This window comes from Scaptodrosophila lebanonensis, unplaced genomic scaffold (assembly GCF_003285725.1).
Source record: "Scaptodrosophila lebanonensis strain 11010-0011.00,11010-0021.00 unplaced genomic scaffold, SlebRS2 tig00000250-arrow-arrow-pilon, whole genome shotgun sequence".
In the NCBI taxonomy this organism is placed as follows: domain Eukaryota; kingdom Metazoa; phylum Arthropoda; class Insecta; order Diptera; family Drosophilidae; genus Scaptodrosophila; species Scaptodrosophila lebanonensis.
The window spans coordinates 334509-353553 of NW_022060628.1; positions in this window are offsets into that span (position 1 = coordinate 334509).

The following is a 19045-nucleotide window of genomic DNA, read 5'->3' on the forward strand; positions in this document are numbered from 1 at the left end:
TATTATTCAGTAGTCCGTTACATTTTGGTTCTTGCCAAAATATTTCGTTAAACGTACACACCGTGGTCATGTCCACTATAACTAATAAGCTCTTTGTCCCCCCTTTGGAGCTCGAATTTTCCAAAAGCCTTTCTTAGTGCGCACTTACACTGTGATGGATACTATGACTGGATTGCCAATCAGTCAGTCAGGACAAACTGTTTTATCGGCTGTCTGGCCCAATGTGCATTGTTGAAGATAATAGCCCCATTTCATCATGCAAAATCAATCAAGTGTGGTTGCATCTTTGAATCTGTGTGTCAAGCTAGTTTCGTGGTGTTATTATAGCGTTACATTGTTGTCTTCCTTTCGGGTTGATGATCGGGATCCCTATTGTGTATTGTTTGGCATTGTAGTCACCAGCTGCTATGAAGCGGTCACCTAGTAGGTCGAAGAAATGTATAAATTCTGCCTCAGAAACGGAGAAGCGCGGTGGGCAGTATACTGTGGCTAGGCTTAAATAGCCGCTTTGTATATCGATGTGAATTGTTGTGGCCTGTAGATAAGTTGTAGCAAATGATGGCAACGGATAGGGTGCCTGATGCGACGCTTTATTTCGATGCCAGTACCTCCATGAGCCTTACCATCGGGATGATTGGTCGTATAGAAATTATATCCATTGAGATGAAAATAATTTTTACTTGTTAGTTGAGTCTCTGATATGAGCATATCGTCAATGTTCGTTTTTCTTCTGTGAAATGCCATTCGCATTCCAGAAACATATTTTTAGAGAAACCATTTAAGTAGATTTCTGTTTGATTAGTAACTAGCAGGTATTGCCCGTCTTAACCCGGCTCAATAGATTGTTTCCAATTGTATTTATTTTGTGTGTGCGTAACCTACCCATATGTTTTCACCTTATAAGTTACCAGTAGGAAGGCATTTAAGGTATTTAAATGAACATTTTCTGTTCTTGACAAAAAATTGTTCTGTAGTCCGTTACATTTTTGTTCTTGCCAAACTATTTCGTTAAACGAACATGACCACTATAACTAATATTTTTTAAAGCTCGTTTTCCCCCTTTGGAGCTAGAATTTTCCAAAAGCCTTTCTTAGTGTGCTCCTACACTTTGATGGATACTATGAAAGGATACTTGAGTCCAAATTTAATCTTTTACCGTTTGGGCTGTGCGTTGATCACCAATTAGTCAGGACAAACTGTTTTATCTATAGAGATAACGCAACGTTTTAAGATAGACTATGTGCTAAATAATCCTAATTCTAAATTCACATTTGAGTCTTTTCGTGCCATATTGAGTCAATACGGTCACGCACAAATTCGGAATATGAAACACGGCACTCGTGTCAATGCCGTGCAGCGATGAGCCACGATCAAAAAGCACTGAGAATTCTCATCTGAATTTGCTAGAGTAAAACTTTCAATAGTTGAAGCCACCGATACCATCAAAATATCGAAGTTATAAGCAATAAGCAGAATATTTAAATAATAAAATCTAATTATTTATTGAGATCAATAAGAACAAATCATATACATTCATACATCTGCCCGCAATGCGAAGCATAATATGCGTAGCTCCGTTATTCGGTTTCTGCATTACTATCGCTTACGCAGTCGTTGCCTAGCGACGGTAACTGTAAACTTTTGTCGTTTTGCCTTTGCAATTAACATTAAATGGTGAAAACGAAAGAAGAAGAGCGAGCCAATGACTTGCAGTTGTTGTTGTTTTTAGAGCATTATTTTTTTTACAATCAAACTGTTCGATTGCCTAATGTATACATTAATACGAATGTACATATGTACATTCTATATATATTTTCTCCAAGGAGGAGATATGTGCAGCGATCGTAGCGAATGTGGAGAACATCAGCCTGGACTGCTTGTCAGTAAAGTCGATTCGCAAGGCACGTGGTGGGCAGCAAACTGCAGTGCTATCACTGCCAGCTGACAAAGCCACGTCACTTTTGGAACTTGGCAAGATCCGGATTGGATGGGTCATATGCCGCGTGCGAACCTTAGTTGACCCAATGCGGTGCTACAAATGCCTAGATTATGGGCACATCGCAGGAAGATGCACGAGCAGCGAGGACCTAAAAGGGAAAAGCAGTTCCCTTGCGGCGAGAAGGGCCATGTTGCTAAGACCTGTAGCAAGGATCCTAAATGTATGCTATGCTTTAGGAAAGGAACTCCAAACTATGCCCACGCCACCGGCAGCTTCAAATGCCCAGCGTTTAAAGAAGCAGTGCGTCAGGCGAAACACTGAAGTTCATCCAGCTTAATCTGAACCACTGTAGTGCGGCACAAGATCTGCTGCTCAAAACAACACAGGAGCTCTCTGTCGACTTGGCTATCCTAAGCGAGCCCTACAGACCAATGGAAGGCTCCAGATGGGCTATCGACCAATCGGGTAAGGCGGCGCTATGGGTCTGCGGACCCAGCGGGATTCATCTGGATGATGTACGGGCATGCAGAACGTTTGTGCGCGCAAGAGTCAGCGGCCTGTGGATCTACAGCTGCTACCTGGCACCTAGCTTGACAATTAACGAATTTGCAACAGCTTTGGACGAGCTGGTGACCGACGCAGCGAATCGCCGTAGGGTTATCTTGGCCGGCGATTTTAACGCATGGGCAGTGGACTGGGGCAGTATTTGTACGAACACTCGTGGCCGTATACTGCTTGAAACCTTCGCCAACATGGATATTTCCCTGCTAAACACAGGCACCCAACCCACATTTAGTAGAGGCGGCGCAAGCTCTATTATCGATCTCACGTTCGCAAGCAGCTCTCTGTTCAATTCTGCGTCGTGGTCTATGAGTGACGTCTATACGGCTAGTGATCACTATGCAATCATCTACACAGTCGGGGAAAGGACGAGTAGCCAGCGGCATGGGCCGCGCACGTATCACGCGTATCGCATTAACACTTTTAACCCTGCTGCCTTCTCGGAAGCTCTGCCTGCATTGGTCCTGGCCGGGAACCCCCACAGTATGGCGCAGGTTGCTGTAGCACATCTGCAGGCTGCATGCGATAGGAGCATGCTTAAGAGGAGGACAAGTCCGCGTCATCATGATCCCGTTTTTTGGTGGAACGATGAAATTGCACAGCTGCGAGTGGCATGTAATCGCGCCAGACGACTCACCCAAAGACTGCGAGGCACACAGGCGTTTCCTTCCCAACTAGCAGAGTTTAGGAATTGCAGAAGATCCCTGAAACGAGCCATTCGCAGTAGTAAAAGGAACTGCTTTCTGGAGCTATGCGATTCGGCAGACCACGATCCATGGGGAAAGGCGTACAAATCAGTAGTGAAAAAAATCAACGCAGGTCGATACGATGTGCCTTCAACTCCAGACGCACTAGCAAAAATAGTCGGTGTACTATTCCCCCCTGGGCCGGTGACCGGAGAAGAGGAGGACAGCGTTCCACGCCCATTCCAGGAGACTACTGTGGTATCAGATTCAGAAGTACGTGCAGTAGCAAGCTCTCTAAAGGACAAGGCACCAGGCCCCGACGCAATCCCAAACCGGGCACTTAAGCTGGCACTTGCGTTGCATCCCAGCTCGTTCGCAGCACTTTTCGAAAATTGCATGAATTCAGGTGTTTTTCCGGACTGCTGGAAAGTCCAAAATCTGTTATTGCTCCCGAAACCAGGTAAACCACCTGGAGAAGCATCATCCTACAGACCGATCTGCCTGCTGAACACGGCGGGGAAAGTGCTAGAGAAGCTTCTCTGCACGAGACTGGAGGCAGCCCTAAGCACTGCTGGCGGACTATCCCCAAACCAATATGGATTCCGCAAGGCGCGTTCAACGATTGATGCCATCGGAAAAGTGGTCGAGATAGCCGCTAACGCTATTTCAGGGACGCGCTGGAAGGGTGGCACTAAGGAGTATTGCCTGGTGGTTACGCTGGACGTAAAAAATGCTTTTAACTCGGCCAACTGGATATCCACGCACTTGGAGAACGAGGTATCCCCGCGTACCTCTACCAATGTATTCGCAGCTATTTTAGAAATAGGGTGCTAAGGTATGAAACGTCGACTGGCACTAAGACGTATAAGGTCTCTGCAGGAGTGCCCCAAGGTTCTGTACTGGGGCCACTCCTGTGGAATACAATGTATGACGGCGTCCTGCGGCTAGAGCTACCAGCAGGTACAGAAGCGGTCGGATTTGCAGACGACGTCGCGATAGTAGCGGTTGCAAAGGATCTGGCAGCCGTCGAGGACAAATGCAACGTAGCCATCAGAAGAATTATAGCCTGGATGAGCACAGTGTGCCTAGAACTGGCACCACATAAATCGGAGGCCGTTTTAATAAGCAGCCGCAAAGTGGTGGAGGTAGCGCACGTCACCATCGGCAACCTGGTGTTGGCGTCCAAGCGTGCAATTATGTACTTGGGCGTCATGCTAGATACTAGGTTATCCTTCCGAGAGCACCTCGCCCATGCTGGGAAGAAAGCGTCCACGATGGCGCGATCTCTGGCGCGCATAATGCTAAACACTCGCAGTCCCAGGCAAGGAAGCAGACTTCTCCTAATGGGAGTCACACGGGCAATGATGCTATACGGATCTCCCGTCTGGGTTGAGGCTACAAAAACAAAGAGTTACATAAAGCCATTGGAAGTAACATATCGCCTTGGCGCTTTGCGCGTATGCAGCGCGTTCAGGACCGTGTCGGACGACGCAGCCCTGGTCATCGCGGGTATGGTGCCTATAGACCTGTTGGCAAACGAGGCCGCCACTCTTCATCGGAGCACGAGAGCAGATGGCACGAGCGCGACGGTGATGCCCTCACTGGGTAGGGCTTTACGCTCTAACGCGAGGCAGGAAAGTCTACGGGCATGGCAAGAGCGATGGAATGTCTCCTCCAAGGGCCGCTGGACGCACCATCTGATTCCAGATATTCAGGCTTGGGTCGGGCGGAAGCACGGTTTCGTCACTTTTCACCTCACGCAGATTTTGAGCGGCCATGGGTGCTTCCGTAGTTACCTGTTCCGCTTCGGACATGACGACGGAGAAGAATGCACCTTCTGCAGGCGCGGGGTAATAGAGGACCCACACCACGTGACCTTTGTGTGCCCCAGGTTTGAGAGAGCAAGAAGTCACCTCAACAACTGGCTAGGTGAACCCGTGTTTCCATTGAACTTCATCAGCAACATGATAGCGGACGAGCAATTCTGGAATGCCTGCTGCAAGTTTGCAGCCACAGTCATGGGGGAGTTGCGCAGACTTGAGCGGGAACGACATTGAGGCGAGATGTAGTCAGGTCGACGCCCGGGCGAAGCAATGCTCCACGGCCGTACCGCCTGGGCGCGGGCGTCTCAACCACTTCTTCACAACCTTCTCCTTACTCCACTGCTCTACATCATATTACTTGTATATCCCTTTCTTTTCTTTTCTTTCAATAAACGAATTAAAAAAAAAAAAAAAAACATTCTATATTCATACACAGGCATACATACATACATATGTATGTTTTTCTTTACTTTTTCAACCGTACGTAGAGAACTGCACACATAGACACGAACTGTTGCTTGTTGTGTGTGTGAGTGTGTGTATGTGATGTCCCCAACTATTTGATATTTGTTGTTGCTGCATAAAGTTCTTAATGAAAACCCTATACTATATATGTATACATGTACATAGATGTGTACATATGCATGTGTGTACATTCACACATTAGTGTCTCACATTTTGCTTTGGCTATTTCAATCGTTTGCACGCAACTACACGAACAGCTGCTTGCATATGTGTGTGTCTGTATGTATACTTAGTTGTCCCCAACTGTTTGATATCTTGTATTGTTTGTTCTGCCTGCTTTTGTAAAATGCATATTTTGAAAATCCTTGAATGCAAAGTTGTAGATTTAGTTACGTAGATTACATTACCCAAATTAAACTAAATTTATAACACAAACATTTGATATAGTGAATAAATATTAAAACCCCAATAATTCAAGCTCCAACACAAATTTCGAAAATCTAAGTATGCAGTTTTCTTTGTATTCTTTTATTGATTTCAGAAACCAAGTTATATGTCGATCGGCTAAAAAATGTGGATTTTTCAAACCAACTTTGGAGCTCGTTTTCCCCCCTTTGGAGCTCGAATTTTCCAAAATCCCTTCTTAGTGCGCATCTACACCATGATAGGATACTTGAGTCCAAATTTCAGCTTCCTAGCCTTTACCGTTTGGGCTGTACGTTGATCACCAATCAGTCAGTCAGTCAGTCAGGACAAACTGTTTTATATATATAGATTCCAGGAAGAGATTTTGATTACGCATAATTATACTCTGTACATATACACAAGAGTATATTAGGTTTGCGGGAGCTGAAAATGTAACAGGCAGAAGGAGGCGTGGCAGAGCCCACAAAGTATATATATTCTCGATCAGCATGACGAGACGAGTCGATCTAGCCCTGTCTGTCTGTTTGTCTGTCTGTCCGTATCCTGGATCTCAGAGACTATAAGATCTAGCCCTGTCTGTCTGTCTGCCCGTCTGTCCGTCCGTATGAACACCTGGATCTCAGAGACTATAAGAGATAGAGACACCAAATTTTGCACAAAGATGCCTCATGTGTGTTTGCTATACGAGTTTGTTTTATTTTTTGTATTTCCCCCCCCCACTTCCCCCTTATGGGGGTTTTCCCGATTTTCCATTCGTATTATCGCCTATATCTCGGAGACTATAAGGCCTAGGAACACCAAATTTTAGAATTTTGGAATTGCAAATACCCCCAGTTAGTTATTATGTGTCCGTATGCCAAGTTTCACTATGATAGACCGATTTAACAAGAAGTTATAGCCATAAATATATTTGCTGTGTGATGTTGCTGTTTGGTTGACTTCTAGCATGTTTACACAGACACGAATAGATGCGCATAGGCATACATACACTCACACAGACGCAATTGCTATGTAAATGTGCAATTATACACCCTTTACGTGAGTTCGAATACCGAGAGAGGTAAAATCGATCCAAATTTTTTTATTTTCTATAATAATTGTAATCATATGTACAGAGTATTTCAAAGTCGGGGCACCCGACTTTAGCTTTTTAACACTCTTTTATTAGCTTCACCTGTATGTATGTATGTATGAATGTATGAATTTTGCGAACAAGTACCAGCCTTGATTGGTTTGCTTTCAAACATTTCAGACATTGCGCGAGTTGTACTCCGATTTTGCGCAGGTTATACCCGAGTATGTGTCGAGTATTGCGTGGGTTTTACCCGAGTATGACCGTAAAAAAATGCATGTATGTACATCTGTATGTATTTGTGCGTGCATGCGTTGCTTGCAATTATGCGCAAACATGTGTATACATATGTACGTGCGTATTTTAAATAATGAGGCACAGAATTAAAACAAAACATATTTATTGATTTTCATATTATGGTATTTAGCATGATTTTATTTCTTAAACAAGATAGAACGCTACAGTCGAGCAAGCCCAACGACAGTAAAATAGCCTGTACTCTCCACAAAAAAGAAAAATTTAAAAAAAAAATTAAAAAAAAATTAAATTATTAAAAAAAATGAATAAATAAATTAATTAATTAAATTAAATTAGAATACATGTTTATGTTCAGTTTTAACAGCATACATTTATATCACGTACCTATGCGTGTTTATATGCGTGTATGTATGCAGCACAAAGTTGAACCAAAGCAGCAACAACAACAACAGCTGCGGGCAGTGCTGCCGGCAGTGCTGCAGGCAGCGCATGAGCAGCGATTTTACTTATGGCTATAACTTTCATCAGAATTTACCTACCGTGATGAAACTTGGCACACGGACACATAAGCACTAACTGGATGTAACTACCAAAATTGATTTCAAAATTCCAAGAATTACGGAAGTTGTACAAAAAACACGAATTGCGGGGGAGTGGGGGGGTGTATCAGAATAAAAAAATAAACTTGACCTGCCTAGGGCTTAGGGGAACCGGGATACCAATTTTGGTTATTCTAGCCCTTGTACCTTCTGAGATCCCTGCGCATACAGACGGACGGACAGCCGGACATGGCTATATCGACTCGGCTTGTCACCCTGATCAAGAATATATATACTTTGTGGGGTCTGCCACGCCTCCTTCTGTGTGTTACATACATTCGCACAAAACTAGTATAGCCTTTCACCCTTTGGGTATAGGCTATAAAAAGGAACTTAAATATCTTAAAGTAAACGAATTAATATAAATTAAAATATCATAACTATTTTTATTTAAATAAAAAGGAAAGTATTTCTTTTCGCTAATAGTTTTCTTGGATTCAAGTGCGCGTGCACGCGCCGAGATCATTACTCCGTTGCCATGACTCGCGAATTAGTACTGAGGCGAATATTTCGGTCATGCAGGTATGATTGTAAATATAAAAACTTTCGTGTTTAATTTATTGAAAAACCAAGTAAACCGGTGTTATGGAAAATCAGCAGTGAAAGTTGGTGCCCTTACTGGAGTGTCAGCACGATTAGTTGGTGGATCTACATTACACCGTCTGCTAAAATTACCTGTACAAAAAGATGGAGTCATCGTCAATATGCCAATTCTAACTTGTAACTATTTAAGAGTAATGCGTCAACTATGGCAACACGTAGAATCTCTTTTTATTGATGAAATTTCTATGGTTCCTTACGAGATGCTCTGATGCTCTCGTCTGCGACAATTAAAAAGTTCAAATGCTTTTTTTGGAGGGATAAATATTTTATTACTCGGTGATTTAATGCAATTACCTCCTGTACGAGGACATCAAGTTTTTCAACAACCAGAACATATGAAGCCAGCTACACATTTATGGCGGCTCTTCAAGCTGGTTGAACTAAAACAAAATATGCGCCAACAAGGAGACACAACATTCATTGATGTACTGAACGCCTTGAGGATTGGAGAATTGACACCTCAGCATCTTACAATACTTCTAGAAAAAGTTTCGACAGATGCTAACAATGAATTCTCAATTGATAACGCATTAAGAATCTACCCCACGAATGATCAAGTAGCTAAGCATAATGAAAAAGTTCTTCAGTATTTTGAGAAAAAAGGGACAAATATTTTTACAATAAAAGCACAAGATCAACTTATTGATGCTACACGAAATTTAGGTGATAAGAATGTGGACTCTGTTATACCTAATGATATTAACAAGACGGTCTTCCTAAAGTATTGAAAATTTACGTGGGAGCTAAAGTAATGTTGAGATCGAATATTGACGTGGCAAAAGGTTTAGTAAATGGTAATTTTCGTCGTGATATAGTATATGATTCAGACATACCATCAGTCCGTATTGACTTTGGTCAAGATGGTATACATCTAATTAAAATATCAATACAGTTTCCAGCAAAATATAGCTATGGTACCGCTGAAAGACGAATGCTGCCATTAATCCTGAGTTGGCTCCGAGGTGCTTGATAGTAAATGTTAAATTATTTCAGTAGGAGCTGTTTATAATATGAAAGTCATAAAGTCATTGTGAAAATATAATAAATAGCACCTCACGCTTTCTTTTTACTACTTGTATAATTGAATTATTTTATTAATAATTTAATTTTTATTTTAAGCTTATTCCAAATTAATTAGTCGCAATTGGTTGTTGGAATTTTCTATTTCTGTAACACAAGTTCTGGATATTTAAAAATTATTTTCTACTTTTTAGTTCGGTTTGCTATTTAAGGGTGTTTTTTTTAGTTTTTTAAACTATAATTTATTTACTTGTTTTCTTCATCGTTTGTTGTATTTTAGAGATATTTACTCCAATTTTGGTTTATACTTATGTTTTAGCATCCCAAGAAGTACGAACTTGTTTTTTGATTTGAACAATTTTTACTATATCCATTATACGATATAGACGATTTGCACCAAATATTTTTTTAAAGCTTTAATACCCAATATTAATTTATAATCCCATTTCAAGGTCCTTAAATCTATTATTCAGGAATAGAAATATGTTTTTGCATATAGATCGATTTAATAGGAACATATATCTGAAATTAAAGATACATTAAAAATGGGGGTGAAGTAATTTGGATATAGTACTTACTAAAAAATTTTTTTAAAAGTTCATAGTCTATATTCAATATCGTCGATAACAGGGACGCATTCGAGAATGCTCTTTTAGCTGTGTTTCCATCATTTGAGTTTCCACTCCCATTTGCTCTTGGCTTGTCTACATGAAGCGCCATTTCCTTCAACATTGAGTTTTGAATTAATTGCTTTCGTGCTGTCAATCTGGATTTGTCACAATTCTTGACTCGCCACTTCTTTAACTCCACTCTATATGAAATTTTTAAAACAAACTCAAAAAAACGTATCCATGCATGTAAAGGACTTAATCCATAATGCAGAGCGTGTGTCTTAGCCGTGAATTCTTTTGAATTGAAGTAATTTATATTTAGTAATTGCATTGGCTTCGCTCAGCAGTTTGGGCAGGACTGGCAAGAACTGGATCCCGTCAATATTGTAACGACGCGTTGCGCAGCAACCAGCTGTGCGTCATTACGAGTAATTTTAAGCTAACAAGTAGTTGTAAAGGATAGTAAGCCATGAAGGCGAGTAATTGTAAGTTCGTTTTAAGTTAGTTCTCTTCTGGCTCATGCCCAACGCGCACTGAAGCGCTCTATGTTAGATATTGGAATTAAAGCAACGTTGCGGAAAGAAACACGTGGAGAAGTTTTGGCGCACCGCCCTCTTTTATTTGTTGGACACCTCGGCACTTTGGGGTGCCTAATTTATTACAGCATACTCTGGCCGGCGAGCATACCCGCGGCAGAGTAACAACGTTACAAGTGGCGCCCGAGCAGGGACCCCAAAGAAGTGTGAGGTTAGATCCGACCAAGTAGGGGAGAGAGCGTGGACCTACGATGCTACGAACGAGCTGGATTCGTGTGCTGCGGAAGGAAGAGCTCAGCACGGTGCTGCGCGAGTTCGACATCGAGGAGACCGGCACCGTGGAGGCTTTGCGGGGGCGGCTGGCAACGTTCGTGAAGTCGGCCCAAGAAGAGTACCGACCCCGCCTAGATACCTAGCGGCGTATTACGAGAACATGTCGTCGCGTACCGCGACGACAGGTCAGTTGAGCCCGGTGCCCGGCGGACGGCTGGGAGTCCCGAAACAAGAGGACGTACCGGAGGGGCTGCTCGTCGTGACAGAGGCGAACACGACACCGCGAACTCCTGCGACAGTGCCGACCATTTCGGTAGCGGTCGCGGCCTCGCCGGGAGCTACCACAACGGAGCCCACGGCAGCTTCAGCGACGCCAATAGTGGCTCCAGTGCTCTCAACGGCGGACCTGACACAAGCGATTGCCGATTCAGTAACAGTTGCGTTGGCTCAGTACACCCACCGGTTGGCCCAGGCTATGGAGGATGGGTTCCAGAAACTGTCGAGCCAGGTCTGCGTTTCCACCGCGCCTGCTGGTAATGCGCCTGACGAAGATGACCCAACAGCACCGACTCCAGCGTCACCGCTCGCAAGCGCGCAGGCGGTGGCAGAACCACAGGCGCCAACATCAGCCGTGTCAACCGCATCCGCGGCTGGTTCGGTCCACTCGACAATGTCACGAGCGGAGCGGAGAGCCCTGAGCACGGAGGTGGCACAGTGGGGAGTACGTTTCGACGGCAGCGGGGACCCACGGGCATTCTTGCGCAGGCTAGAAGAGAAAGCGGAAGTGAGTGGGGAGCCGGTAGATAATTTGGTGCCGATGTTACCAAACATTCTGGAGGGCGCGGCACTGACGTGGGACCGCACAAGGCGAAGCCCGACGCAGTCGTGGGCAGAGTTCCGCGCGGAACTGCTAGAAGCGTACCCGGCCGCTCCTCACATTGAGCGGTGGCTGCAGAATGCGCAACGACGCTTTCAGGGCGAGTCGGAGTCCACTGCGACCTACGTCCAAGCGATGCTGGAACTGATGCTCGATGCAGACATGCCCGGAGAGGAGCAGCTGAGTCTCATCTACCGCAACAGCCGACCAGCGATCAACATCAGGATACGGCATCAGGATGTCCATACTGTGGCCGAATTCAAACGGCAAGCAGCAGAGCTGGAGGAGTTGGGCCTGGTTCCGGCCTGTACCATTGGGGCAGGGCCATCCCAGCCAGCGTTCATGGGCCCACGGGGGCTTCCGATCCGACGTCCGGAGCCAACGGATACGCAGCCCATATCTGGTGGTGAGTTAAATCGGCGAGACTTTGTCCCTTTACAGACGACACCCGCGCGAACAACAGCAACCGGACCCGAGATGAAGAGCTCGTCGGTACACCAGGGGCGGTCTTGCAAACGCTGTGGTATGGCGGGGCACGACAACGAATGCTGCCCAAACCAACAACAACTATACTGCTGGGATTGCGGTAGGCTGGGCGTGCGAGCGAACGAATGCTGTCGCCGCAGAGCGGGAAACGCCAGGGGGGCTCGCCACATACCGCCAATAGGCGAGCCCACGCAGGAAAACTAGTGGCAGAACGCTCGCGAGTGATGGTGTTGAGGGTGGATTGCGGTGGTCTTGCCCTCGACGCGGTGGTGGATACGGGAGCCACTCGCAGTTTCGTGAGCCCGGCGCTGGCACGACGCTTGAGAAAGCCAGGTGGGGAGAATGTACGGAGTGTAGAGGTGTCGATGTCGATGGCCAACGGCTCGCGACAAACTGTTTGCGAGGAGACGATGACGGCGATAACAGTGGACGACAAATGCATCTCGATACCACTGTTAACACTGCCGGGCTGCGAGGACGAGCTCTCACTAGGGCTGGATTTCATCAGGAAGGCCTATGGTACGCTCACCGCCGGCAGCCACAAGCTGGAGATGCGAGATGTGCGTGAGCGACGACGGCGGAGAAGGCGTCAGGCGCGCCGCAGAGTACGATGTGCGGCATTGGTGGCCGACGCACCGTCACGACAACCACGCGAGGTGATCGGCCGTGCACACGTGGAGTCAGAGGCAGCACCAACTTGTAAATGGTTACAGCGGCTGACGGCAGCGGTGTTGGAGAGTCCCAGCAAGTACCCAGATTACGCCATACAGAACGACTGGCTGTACCGCCGCATCGCTCACGTGCTAGGAGAAGATGAGGTGTCACCATGGAGGCTATGCGTGGCCGCGCCTCTACGACAGGAGGTGTTGAGAGAATGCCACGACGACGCAACGGCGGGCCATATGGGAGAACGCCGAACCTGTGCACGCGTTGCAGACAGATACCACTGGCCTGGTCTGTATCGCGACGTAGCGAAGTATGTGCACCAGTGTCTGTTGTGCCAACGCTATAAAGCCCAGCAACAGCTGACGGCAGGCAAGATGCACTTCAAACCAGCGGAGGCAGCGTGGGACGTCGTCTGCGCCGATTTTGTGGGGCCGCTGCCGCGGTCCAAACGAGGCAACGCGTATCTACTGGTCCTGGTCGATAAGTTCAGTAAATGGGCAGAACTGGTCCCCATCCGAAAGGCGACGGCAGCGGCAGTGAAGTTGGCCTTGCGAGAGCGGATTCTGGCACGGTTTGGCACACCAAGAAAACTCATTACAGACAATGGAGCCCAGTTTACGAGCCGCGCGCTGAAGCAGTTCCTCGCCGAGGCAGGCATACGGCAACAACTGACGGCACCATACACACCTCAGGAGAATCCCACTGAGCGGACCAATAGAACGGTCAAAACATTGATTGCTCAGCTGGCGGACGGGCAGCACAACACGTGGGACGAACAACTGCCGGAAGCACAATTGGCCATTAATACAGCAATTTCAGACGCAACGGGCTACTCACCGGCTTTCATCCTATTTGGGAGAGAACCACGGCATCCACACACACTGTACGGCAGGGATCCTGATGCCCCTGAGGCAGCACCAGGTAGCCCAGAAACACACGCGACGCTGCTACAGTTTGTTGCCCGCATAGCAAGAAGAAACCAAGGGGTGGCCAGCGAGGATCAGGCACGCCAGTACAATCTGCGGAGACGCGAGTGGCGACCCAAACTGGGCGACGAGGTGCTCGTGCGACAACATCACTTGTCCAACGCAGCCGAGCAGTTTGCGGCCAAGCTGGCGCCTCGCTTCGATGGACCATTCACGGTGCGAGCATTCATATCCCCAGTTATAGTGCTTGTGCGACCAGTAGCGGGCGGCAGAGGTAGAACGGCACATGTGCGAGATCTAAAAGCGGTGATCGCAGAAGACAGCGAAGCCGACGAAGGCAGCGACGACAGAGGCAGCGACGACAGAGGCAGCGACGACAGAGGCAGCGACGACAGAGGCAGCGACGACAGAGGCAGCGTTAGTATGGTCACCATGGCCACGCCACCGACAGCTTCACAGCAGCCACAGCAGGCCACTCCTCAGCGTCAGCAACAGCAACCAGGGCTTCGTAGCAGCCACACCGACAACAGCAATGGCAACACCACCGGCGTCCACCAAAGCGGGAACAGCAAAGCTGCCGTTCTAGCCGAAGAAGATGCCCATGTAAGCCTACAAACATAATTAAACGAAGGTTGTTGTTACGTTTCAGGCCATGTGAAGCGATGTAGATTACCGCACCGCCTGAGATACACACACAGCGCCGAATATACCAGAGACGCAGCAGATGAGTGGTGTGATAATTCCATTGGCGATCCCTAAACAGCTACGGCAACAGCAGCCAGTCCCACAGCAGCCACTACAGCACCCAATACAGAATCCAGAGGATGACGACATGTCAGCACCACGCGGCGGAAATGCAGAAAACAACAATGCGACCGAATGACAGAGCGAACAGCTGACGGTGAAGGTACAGGTGGCGTTGACAGGTGGCCAAACGCGAGGGGTGGCAGCGCTGCCACCCAGCTGCTACACATCTGCCGTTCGATTATGGCGCGGTGAAGGAAAATTCGAAACACATCACCGATCGGGCCGTTCGACCCCTTGGGGAAAGGGGGAGGTGTAACGACGCGTTGCGCAGCAACCAGCTGTGCGTCATTACGAGTAATTTTAAGCTAACAAGTAGTTGTAAAGGATAGTAAGCCATGAAGGCGAGTAATTGTAAGTTCGTTTTAAGTTAGTTCTCTTCTGGCTCATGCCCAACGCGCACTGAAGCGCTCTATGTTAGATATTGGAATTAAAGCAACGTTGCGGAAAGAAACACGTGGAGAAGTTTTGGCGCACCGCCCTCTTTTATTTGTTGGACACCTCGGCAATTTGGGGTGCCTAATTTATTACAGCATACTCTGGCCGGCGAGCATACCCGCGGCAGAGTAACAACGTTACAATATATTCAAGACCTTTCCATCAATAAGGGTCATTTCTCCAGCATATTCCACAAATACATCTTTACCATTACAATTTGTTGAAAATATGTTCAGGTTACGGGTTTGGGAATCTAAGCTATTTTTCTCTTCTAGTATAAGTGCTTTAGTCTCTTTTATAAATTCAATTTTCAGTGGACTGCAAAATTGAACAGATTGCGGCGTCATCCAAATAACGTGTTGTGCTCATCTAGCAATTTCAATGGCACAATTGTTGTAACTAAAAGAGAACTATCGGATGCAATACCTTGAAAACATTGCTTGTACATGGTGTGCCCAGTAGCTCCATCAAATCCATAGCTGAAAATTAGCTTGCAACGTATCACATTAGGAAGTAATTGTAAAACATCATTCTGCATTTCCAATATTCTGGAAACTGTGGGATTTAACAATTTCTGTAAAGGAACGTGTGCCTTATATTCAAAATATTCAATATTATTAGGCCTCAGCTTTAGTTTACAATTAAGAACGTCCGGCTAAGCTGGGTATATGTCACCATTATATGTACTTTTTTGCATTTTGCTTTATACTAAGATATTGGCTCTTCGTAAGTTTTCTAGTTCTAGTATAAGCGCTAAACCGTTATCTGCAGACATTTTTATTGGTTTCGCCACAAAAAGCTTCCTAGTAATTTTTGTTATATCGTCGATTGAAGTTGCTTTCAAAACTACAGCAATGTCTTTCTCTGCAGACTTTGTAGCGGATACTGTGGCAGCATGCAAAAGCAAGGGTAGACAGTTATTATTATTTTCAGCTATTTCTGAGGCTAATTGTCTTTTTAGCCGAGAACTAGCATTTCCATTTCCGTTTTGGACGACCAATCCTATTTTGTATTACAGAACTATTATAAAGTGCATTAACTAAACCACCAGCAAGCCATTTGAGTGTTTTTTCCTCAATCTGTCAATAGTTTTGTTGCATTTTGGCAAATGTATTTTGATGTAGGCAACAAATGCTTTGACTTTTTCTTTTATTACATCAATACGGTCGTAATTACCGTTTTCCTCATGTAGCCGCTTAACAATATGCTGCTCAACTGCATCTCTTCATTGTTTTGTTTTTCAGCACCTCAGTGTTTTTAGCTGTTTTCGAATGAGAGTAAGGAAAATAATAGTATGTAAGAAAATCTTGTTGAATTTATATCTACTTCTCTTGAAAATGATTGTAATTGATGTTTCATCCCCTAGTGTCAGATAATGATATTGAAATGATAAGGTGCAGTGGGAGAAATCTATCAAAGAAGAATTGGATTCTCACTATCACAATGAAACATGGACTATAGTAGAAAAACCGGTAAATAAAAACCTAGTAAACAGTAAGTGGGTTTTCTCAATAGAACATGATGAATTTTAAAGTCCAACTAAATATAATGCAAGACTTCTAGCTCTACCCCTGTTGGCGAACTTGCGTGTGGTCTGACCGCTCAGCTTCGCATTCACAGCCGTGCTGTTGAGCAGTGTGCTAATGAAGTCGACAAGAGGTCCTTCTACCCCAAGTTCTGTTAGTGAACGGGTAATTGCGGAGAAAGTCACCCAGTGAGTACTCTTTGACGGAAAGTGAATTTTTTATTTCCGAGACCAGTGAGTGAAGGGAAGTGTCAGTACACTGTAGAAGCCGGGTGGATTGACTGTCTGAGGCGGGCGGTGATGCCCTAAATTAAATTGAATAAATGTGTGATCTGAGAAAGAGTGTTCATCTAAGACCCTCCATTCTAATATACAGTCAGCTAGGGTGTCCGACACCAGTGTGAGGTCTAGCACCTCGCTACGGTTTTTTGTGACAAAGGTACAGATTATTACTGATTATATAGTCATACAGAGACTCATCCCATCGTTTATGTCGCTGCTGCCCCATTGCGTTTGGCAACTTCTCCTAGGATTATGCCAGTTCTACTTCAACTGCCATAGTCAGCTAGGTTCTTCAGCAATTGCGGGGGTGGGGAGACTTGGTGGTCGTGGGCCAGATAAAAAGAAGCCATTCAGAAAGTGGTTCGCTTCTTCTTCTTCGTTCTGTGGTTCTCAATTTCAACACTGACAGATGTTATGTGTCACTGAATTGGGGAAGAAGAGTAGCGTAAGTTCGATTACTCGCTCGAATGCAGGACCGCGGCTTACCCTTACCTCCTCCTGATGTCCTCATTGATTCTATTTAAATCCTCCGCTGATGTCTGCTCTGCCGAACTCGGTTCAGTGGCTTGTTGACCAATGATCGGTTTTACCTTGTCTCCTACAGTTCCGGAACATATAGTTCCTTCCGACCTTACAGGGTTCCTCAGTTTTGTTGTTCATTTTGTTCGGTGTTCATGTTTCCAAAGAGATTCCAACGAGTGGCGCAGAAATGGTCGACCATTCGGGCTGAAATCCGTGTACCCGGGCTGGGCTAATTAATCCGGGTGGTCGACACGTACCCCCGAGGGTATGGGGGCTTGTTTATGGCTATAACATTCTTCATAATTAACCTATCATGATGAAACTTGTGTCTGTGTACATAATCACGGATGTTTCTTGGATTTGAGTACAAAATTCCAAAAAAAAACGGGAGTACGGGAAAAACACGAAAACGTGTCCTTTCTCTGACTCTCGGAATCTGGATACCGAGTTTGGTTATTTTTGCTCTTGTACTTCCTGAGATCCTTGCGTTCATACAGACGGGCGGACGGACAGACGGACGGACAGACGGACGGACAGACGGACATGGCTATATCGACTCGCCTTGTCATCCTGATCAAGAATATATATACTTTGTGGGGACTGGCACGCCTCCTCTGTGTTACATACATTCGTTACATACATACACTAGTATAGCCTTTTACCCTTTGGGTAAAGTATATCAAAAAATAAAACAAACTTGCACAGCGTAAACTTAACGCATCTTTGTGCAAAGTTTGGTGTCTACCTCTTATAGTCTCTGAGATCTCCAGGTGTTCATACGGATAGACGGACAGACAGACAGGCAGGGCTAGATCGACTCGCCTCGTCATGCTGATCAAGAATATATATACTTTGTGGGAATAAAAACTGAAACTCGTACTTTCTCGGACGGAGAATCTGTATACCAAGTTTGATTATTCTAGCTCTTATACTTTCTGAAATCCTTGCTTTCATACAGACAGGCGGACAAACGGACATGGCTTTATCGACTCGTCTTGTTATCCTGATCAATAATATATACACTTTGTCTGGTCTGCCACGCCTCCTTCTCCCTGTTACATATATTCGCATAAAACTAGTATGTATACTCTTGCGCCCTTTCGGTACATTGTATAAAAATGTTATTTAAAAATCGCTAGCTTTTTAGCGATTGCAACAAACAATATTTAACTAGTTATAGTATTAATTAAAGACACTCGGAAATCTTTCGATTACTAATATGGCTTTTAATGGCTTGGAAAATTGTACAAGCGGGATTCACAGTGCCGATATTGCAAGACAAGTGATTTGCCTGCTGCCGCTACAAGTCAGCGGGCCGGCAGAAGAAAAGGAATGCACAAAGAGAGCGCAGTAAGGGGCGCGATAGAGAGCGCAACAGAGATACTTAAAAACTATACATGGTGCTCCAACATTCCGGCCCCGTTGAAAGACTAGCGGTCTTTCAAGTCCATTGGGAGCACCGCCAACTTGTGGACTGGTCGCCTAATAGTGCCGGTCCTGGTTAGTACGTCGGCCACCCGCACCTTGCCCTCCTCGCCGGAAATCACGCCTACCACGCGCCCTATGAGCCACTTCCGTGGGGGGGGGGGGGGGGGGGCGTTGTCGTCGTGGACGAGCACCACTGCTCCGTCGTCCAGGCTGGCCTCG